The sequence below is a fragment of the Passer domesticus genome, chromosome 9, assembly GCF_036417665.1.
Source record: "Passer domesticus isolate bPasDom1 chromosome 9, bPasDom1.hap1, whole genome shotgun sequence".
Taxonomy (NCBI): Eukaryota; Metazoa; Chordata; class Aves; order Passeriformes; family Passeridae; genus Passer; species Passer domesticus.
This window is the reverse complement of record NC_087482.1, coordinates 5,460,183-5,467,634: the sequence shown is the minus strand read 5'-3', so window position 1 is coordinate 5,467,634 and position 7,452 is coordinate 5,460,183. Positions and strand designations below refer to the sequence as shown.

Sequence of the window (7,452 nt, the reverse complement as noted above, 5' to 3'; positions counted from 1 at the left end):
CCCTTCTTTTTACCATTAATATATTTGTAAAAACTTTTTTTATTATTTTTAACAGAAGTTGCCAAGTTGAGTTCAAACTGAGCTTTGGCCTCCCTAATTTTTTTTCTACATGCCCTGGCAGCACCCTTAAATAATTCCTCAGAAATCACTCCCTCCTTAAAAAGATGATACATCTTTTTCTTATTTCTAAGTTCCTTCAAAACCTCATTACTCATCCAGACTGGACGTTTGTCTCGTCTACTCATCTTTCGGCACACAGGGACAGTCTGTTCTTGTGCCCTCAAGATCTCTGCTTTGAAGCACACCCATCTCTCCTGGACTCCTTTGTTTTTAAAGGCTCTTTCCCAAGGAATTCTCTGGATAAGTCTTTTAAATAGGCCAAAATCTGCCCTCCGGAAGTCCAATGTAGAGATCTTATTGATATTCCTCCTTATTTCACCAATTATTGGGAATTCTATAGTTTCATGATCACTATGCCCCAAGCGGCCTACAACCTCCACATCACCTACCAGTCCATCTCTATTTGTAAACAATAGGTCTAACATAGCCCCTCCCCTGGTGGGTTTGCCCACCAGTTGTGACAAAAAGTTATCCTCCACACATTCTAAAAACCTTCTACATTGCTGGTTTTTTGCTGTATTGAGTTCCCAGCAGATGTCTGGTAGGTTGAAGTCACCCACAAGAACAAGGGCTGATGATCCTGAGACTTTGTTCAGTTGTTTATAGAATAAGTTGTCCACCTCTTCATCCTGGTTGGGTGGACGATAGCAGACTCCCAGTAGGATGTCAGACTTGTTGGCCTTCCCCTTAATTTTTACCCATAGGGACTCAACTTCATCATCATTAGTCTCAATACCTGTGACATCCAAAACCTCCCTAATATAAAGGGCCACCCCTCCACCTCTTCTCCCTTTTCTGTCTTTTCTGAAGAGCTTGTAGCCATCCAGTGCAGTGCTCCAACTATGTGAGTCATCCCACCACGTTTCTGTGATGGCAACTACATCATAGTCCTGCTGATGCACCATGGCCTCCAGCTCTTCTTGTTTGTTACCCATGCTGCGTGCATTGGTATGCATGCATCTCAGCTGGGCTGCTTTCTCCCCTAACACAGTCTTACCACCCTTGGGCCTGCTTCCAAACAGCCCAGTTGCATCCCCTTCCCCCTTCAAACCTAGTTTAAAGCCCTCTTAATAAAGTCTGCCAGTTCATGAGCTAAAAACCTCCTACCCTTAACAGAGAGATGTACCCCATCTGATTCCAGTAGAGCAGGTGCCATAAAGGTTGCTCCATGATCAAAGAATCCAAAATTTTGCCAATAACACCAACCCTTGAGCCATTTCTTACTGATATACGTTTTCCTATTCCTTTCATTATTTTTCTCTGCCACCAAAGGGACTGAGCAGAACACTACCTGTGCACCTGTCCTATCAACCACTTGACCCAGTGCCCTAAACTCCCTTTTAATCACCTTGACACTCCTCTTTTCAATCTCATCACTGCCAGCTTGGAGTATCAGCAGTGGGTAATAATCAAAGGACTGAATCAGCCTAGGAAGTTTCTAAGTGATGTTTTGTACCTGGGCCCCAGGGAGGCAGCAGACCTCCCTGTGGGATGGGTCAGGTCGACATACGGGGCCCTCCGTCCCCCTCAGAAGGGGATCACCCACCACGATTACCCTTCTTTTTTTCTTGACATTAGAGGTGGTAATCCTTTTTTTAGGCAAGTCATAATTGGGAGGCTCACTGGGTAGGTGATTTTCCTCTAAATCATCTCTCTGGCTGTCTAGATCCAGTGCCTCATACCTATTCTGAAGTGGCACCTGGCTAGCGGATGGGGGGCAGGAGGGACTTTTGTTATTACCACCCCGAGCAGGGACCCATTTCCACTCCCCTTCATCTACCAGCTGCCCCTCTATTGCCTGAGAGTGAAAGACATATGAGCCCTCTGACTCCTGGTGGACCTCCCTTAAAGATGTAAGGGCTGAACTCCACCAGTCTATTTCCTTTTCACTATCCCTGATACTCCTTAACCTTTCGACTTCTTCCCTAAGCTCAGCCACTAGCGAAAGGAGGTCATTCACTTCTTCACACCTCAGGCAGGCCTTCTCCATAACATCCCCTGAAGCCACTGATAAGCTCAAACACTCCGGGCAGGAATGGGTCTGTACGGACGCATCCTTTTTGGAGGGCTCTACTTGGTCATGTACACTTGTACCAACCACAGATTTTGACTGGGTTAAAACCATTGCCTAGGAGAAAGCCCAAAATCAATCAACCAGTAAAACAATACTTCACCAAGCTAGCTGGAACCTGCAGCCCCACCTGCTTGCCCTGCCTGCGCGAACTGCTGCGCAAACTGCTGTGACCCTGTTTACCTGCTCCTGTTCGCCGCACTCTGGGTCGCCGCGCTCCCCAGAGGTCTCCTATAATGGGTAACTCCGGAACAAGGAAGCTCCACCTCCTGCTCCTGAGTGGCTCACAAAGCAAAGCCCCACACCTGTTCAGTATTACCTATAATGGGTCACTCCGGAACAAGGAAGCTCCACCTCCTGCTCCTGAGTGGCTCACAAGCAAAGCCCCACGCCTGATGCCAAATGCCTTCCTACAGAGGCTGGGCAGAAGCTGCAGCCAGGCCAGGCTGGGAAACAGCCCTGCAGGGCGTGAAAGCAGCAGCGGGGCAGTGAGGCTTCCATGGATTCCTTCCCGCTGTGCCGGGCACGGCGTGTCCAGATGTGCAGCCATAGCCCCCGTGTGCTGAGTCCCAGGGGAAGCATGAGGGAAATGCACCCACCTTCTCTTGTCTGCAGGGGTTCCTTCAGCTCTTGCCTCATCTCTTTGGATGGTTCCAGGGATATCTTATCTGTTGTATCTTGGATTTTCCCTGTTGGAGTACCTTAGAGAAAAATATTTCCATTTCCCAGGAATGGATCCCACAAAAGCAAGGCTCGGCCTGTGGGGCCAGCAGGGACACACTACTCACCACTGTGATGGGAGCTGGGCTTGAGTGCAACATCCAAGGTAGGAGCTGGAGAAGTCCTCCCTGTAGACACATCTGTAACACAACAGCCACAGAAGCTTCTGTCACCTGGTTCCTGCCCGCTTGTCTACAATTCTTCCTTGGTGGCACACTGACAACATACCTGCAGGAGGCTCCAAGGGCTTCAAAACTTTATTCATCCAAGCTGATGGAGAAGCCTTCCCAGCAACCTCATCTGGAACGGAGCACAGATGAGAACACTTTCCAGGGTGTGCTGGGATCCCCTTCTGCCACAGGGAACTGGGCACTGCACGGCGGTCAGCTAAGGCTGTGGGAGCCAGATGTGAATAGATATGGCCAAAGGTGCACAGGGGCCTGGGGAGCTCTGGGCTGGCTCCTGGTCACTCTCCACACTCTTTCCCTGCCCTCAGCAACATCCCTGGGAGGGGTGGCTGGAGCAGCGCAGGGCCCCCGGGTTCACTCCCTCAGACACAGAGGAAATCCTCTCTAAAACCCCGGGGAAAACTGCAGCAGGCAGTGACACAGCTATCCATCCCGCCCTCTGTCCCTCCTGTCCTCCTTCTGCTGGGAAAGCTCCTAGATCCCAAGGGCAAACAGCCAGGCCCTCTCAGGACACACTGCAGCCTTGCTCTCCCCCTCTGTCCTTTCCCCACCGTGGGCACCCCGTGCAGTCACTGCCAGGTTTCAGGACATGTCTCCCATGGAGGGACCCCAGCAGGACTGCTCAGGACCCGAGTGCCCTGAGCCTGCTCGGGATAATTCCCCTGGGCTGTGCCTGACTTGTCCAGGCTGTGCCCGCACTGCCAAGCAGCAGAGAGGGCAGCTCAAGCCTCAGCAGGGCTCAGGCCCAGAGGCACAGCAATTACCTCCTGGGCCTGTGCCTGGCATCGCCTCTCTTCCTGCAGCAGAGGCTGGCACGGAACCACTGCTTCCTCTGGGAAATGCCGCCTCATGCCCAGCCTCTGCATCCACTTCTGGAGAAAGGAAGAGGGACAGCTGGATCAGGTGGGGCTGTTCCCCACTGGGGAGGTGGCGCCTTCAGGAGGGAATGCTTGTCAAAGACATGGCTAAGAATCAGGAAATCCCTATAAACTTTTTGGGAAGGCCAGGGCCCTCCCTTCTCCAAACTGCTGCCCTTTCTGTTCTACCCGGTGACTGGAAAATTGCAGGGGATCTCAGTCCTGTGCTGCAATTAGGTGGCCTGTCAGCTGATGCCAAATGCCTTCCTGCAGAGGCTGGGCAGAAGCTGCAGCCAGGCCAGGCTGGGAAACAGCCCTGCAGGGCGTGAAAGCAGCAGCAGGGCAGCGAGGCTGCCATGGATACCTTCCCACTGTGCCAGGCACGGCGTGTCCAGATGTGCAGCCAAAGCCCACAGATGCTGAGTCCCAGGGGAAGCATGAGGGAAATGCACCCACCTTCTCCTGCCTGCTGCATTTCCTTCAGCATTTGCCTCATGTTTTCACATGGATCATGGAGTTTCTGGTGTCCTGTAGCTTGGTCCTTCCCCCTCAGAGGACCTTAGAGCAACAGAATTCCATTTCCCAGGAACAGATCCCTCAAAAGCAGGGCTCAGCCTGTGGGGTCAGCAGGGACACACTACTCACCCCTTCGATGGTTGCCAGGCTTCTGTGTAGGAATCAGCAAAGGAGCTGGACAAGTCCTCCCTGCAGACACACCTGTAACTCAACAGCCACAGAAGCTTCTGCCATCTCTGCTGATCTGCACGGGCACCACTGAGCCGCAGGAGCGGTGAGGGAATCACACAGGGCGAGGGCACACACGTGCATGGTTCTGTGCTGGCACCTGCAGCGATGCCCCCCTGGCCCAGCTTTGGGCTCTGAGCTGGCAGCTCTCCCAGGGGAAAGGCCTTGACCTACCCTCGGCATCTCCCAGTGCCTCAGTCCTGGACGTGGTTTGGGAAGCTGCACCACCTTCACCAGCAGGTTCAGCTGCAAAGAAAGGCAGGACAGAAGACCTGTAAATCCACCAACAGAAACACCAGCCAAACCTCACTAAAAAGTCACCACTACTCCTTGAAGTAAAATAGACTGATGCATGTTAATACCTAAGCTTGTAAGCTGTAAAACCCATTGTTATGAGAAGTAAAATATTTTATTTTAAACTATATTATTCATGAGGTTGTTTTAAGTGAACTGAATATTTAAGGTGTGATATGCAACTTTATTTCAAAAAATAAAATATTTTAGTGCTTTTGTTATAACAGACAAAAGAAATAGAAGTAAAAGCTAATGAAACACTGTAAAGAATATATTAGAACAATAATATGATTCGTGAAAAATCGGAAAAAAAGTAAGTATATAAGATACAAACCAGATTTAAGTTCCAAGAAACACTAAAAGTAACATTACATCAGATAGGATATAAGAAAAGCCGTTAGATATTTAATAAGGATCAAATTAAAATAAAGGAAAAAAGCCAAGTATAGCTGAAAGAAAGAGAAGTGTACAGAATAATTACAACTTTAGAGCTAAAATGTCAAAGAAATAAAACTATAACAATTAGAAATAAGCAGATGCTAGCCTAAATCCTGAAAAACAATTTAAAAGGCTCTTATAAATCTTATGAAGTAAATACTGAGAATGAGACGAATGACATCAGTGACTAGATCCCAAGGTGTAAGCTCTGCTACCACGAAGATACACATCTTGGCCCTTTGGCTGCAACCCAAAGGGTCTTTGAGAGAGGTAGAGTGTTAAAACTGCAGAGGATTATTGTCACTGTATCAGTCATCCAAGCCCAAAAAGAATGAGCCATATGCACACTCCCAAGTTAGTGCAGTACGCTATAAGTTTAACAAAATCAGAATGTGCACTATGAGTAGTGAAAGACACTGGAATAAAGAAAATGTGAAATAGAGCAAAAAGAAGAAAATGGCAAAATTTGTAAGCAATATATTAAAACCTTTTCTTCTGTAAGAGCTAGAGAAGAAATAAATCCTGAGAGTTCGAATAAAGCAAATTGCTCAAGAGTTAAGAAAACAAGTACATGAGACAGTTCTAAAGACGTATTTTAGCAGGCAACATAAGAAAACATGAAAAACTTATTTTAGAAGTATTACCAGCCTTAAATGACTATGGAGTCAAAATATATCTAAAGTACAATAAGCACATGCATTGATATAAAAAAAATATGATTGACAATCCAAAGAAAAGAAATTAAAGATTTAGAATAATCTACCTTATGAGAAGAGCTGTTAATTTTAGACCCTGACTAGTAGTATAAAAGTGTACTTGTTAAGTTTTATAAATACTAAATATAAAATTCAAAAATAAGTAAGCTTTGTCAAAGTGTATCCTAAAAGTACAAATTTAATAAATTAATAGAGAAAGGGAGGGATTCTGATAGATTGTATGTACAAATTCATGCTGAGACTACAGTAATCTCGCCTAATGAAAATCCTAGCATACCAAAAGACTGTTCCGGGCAATCAATATGCACCAAAATCCTAGCCTGAATATTCATCCCCGGAAATGCTGATTCCAGAAGATTATTTCTCTGACCAAATCTCAGCAATGTGCATTCGACATGCATCATCTATAAGATAAATGTGTGCCTCCTAGAATGCATATTGCAGGAGATTTTCCTCTAACAAAGTGAATTTTTTACCAGTTTTGGGGAAACTCTCAGCAAGAGCTGCAGCAAGAAGGAAAAACTACATGAAAATGCAGAAAGGATAAGATCAACCATAAGAAAGCAGAAAAACGCCTGCCCCCAACAACCCTTGGAGCTTGGAAATGGACAAAAACACGTTGTGAAAGCTGTCCCTTCGTGGTGCACAGGGGAGAGAAATGCCCCACCTGTCTCACCTGACGCTGTCAGCCTGGTAGAGGGCCAATCTGATATTTGCTTCTAGACATTCTAAGACTGTATTTTAATTATGAAATAAATTCTCCTTATTAATCAAAAAAAGCTAATTCATTTAAAACATGCAGGACTCCTGGGACCCTCATCAGGGACCCCAAAATATCCCTTTGTGCCTCTTCAGGTCCAGGCCCAGATGATCCCCCAGAAGGAAATGTGCCCTCAGCCCAGGGACGCTCAGCATGGGCTTCCCCATCCCCTCGGGGCCCCGCCGCTGGGCACAGCAGCCCCTGCCTGGCTCCTGCCTGCCCACACTGTGGCCATCCACGGCTGCTCCTGGGCATGGAGCTCAGCCAGTGCTGCTGCCGGGTGGGCTTTGCTGGTGCTACCACCAGGACAATGTGGTCACAGCTGCATCTCTCTACTGCAACAGAAGAGCTGATTTGGGAAGTGCTGTGCTGCCCCATTTCTTCAGCCCCACTAGCTGCCCACACCCACAGTGGCACTGGGCCGCCCCCAGAAAACTGTCGAATCTGGGCTGTGGCTGCAGGGCACAGCTGCTCTACAGCACAGGTGGACTGCCTTGGGGGTAGGACTGCCCTGAGGGTAGGGACAAGGAACAGGGTGAGGTCT

The 7,452-nt window shown here is 48.0% G+C and overlaps 1 long non-coding RNA gene across 2 annotated transcripts; it reads right to left on the bottom strand.

Annotated features, from left to right (window-relative positions):
* Positions 1 to 3,876: 3,876 nt before the first annotated feature.
* LOC135307127 (uncharacterized) lies at positions 3,877 to 4,949 on the bottom strand. Of its 2 annotated transcripts, XR_010367855.1 has the most exons (4): positions 4,875 to 4,949; positions 4,602 to 4,673; positions 4,413 to 4,514; positions 3,877 to 3,971 (listed from the first exon to the last, which is right to left on the bottom strand). It is a non-coding gene; the product is annotated as an uncharacterized LOC135307127 (long non-coding RNA). The 2 variants fall into 2 exon arrangements; XR_010367854.1 differs by lacking the exon at positions 4,875 to 4,949 and having other exon boundaries at positions 4,602 to 4,722.
* Positions 4,950 to 7,452: the final 2,503 nt, after the last annotated feature.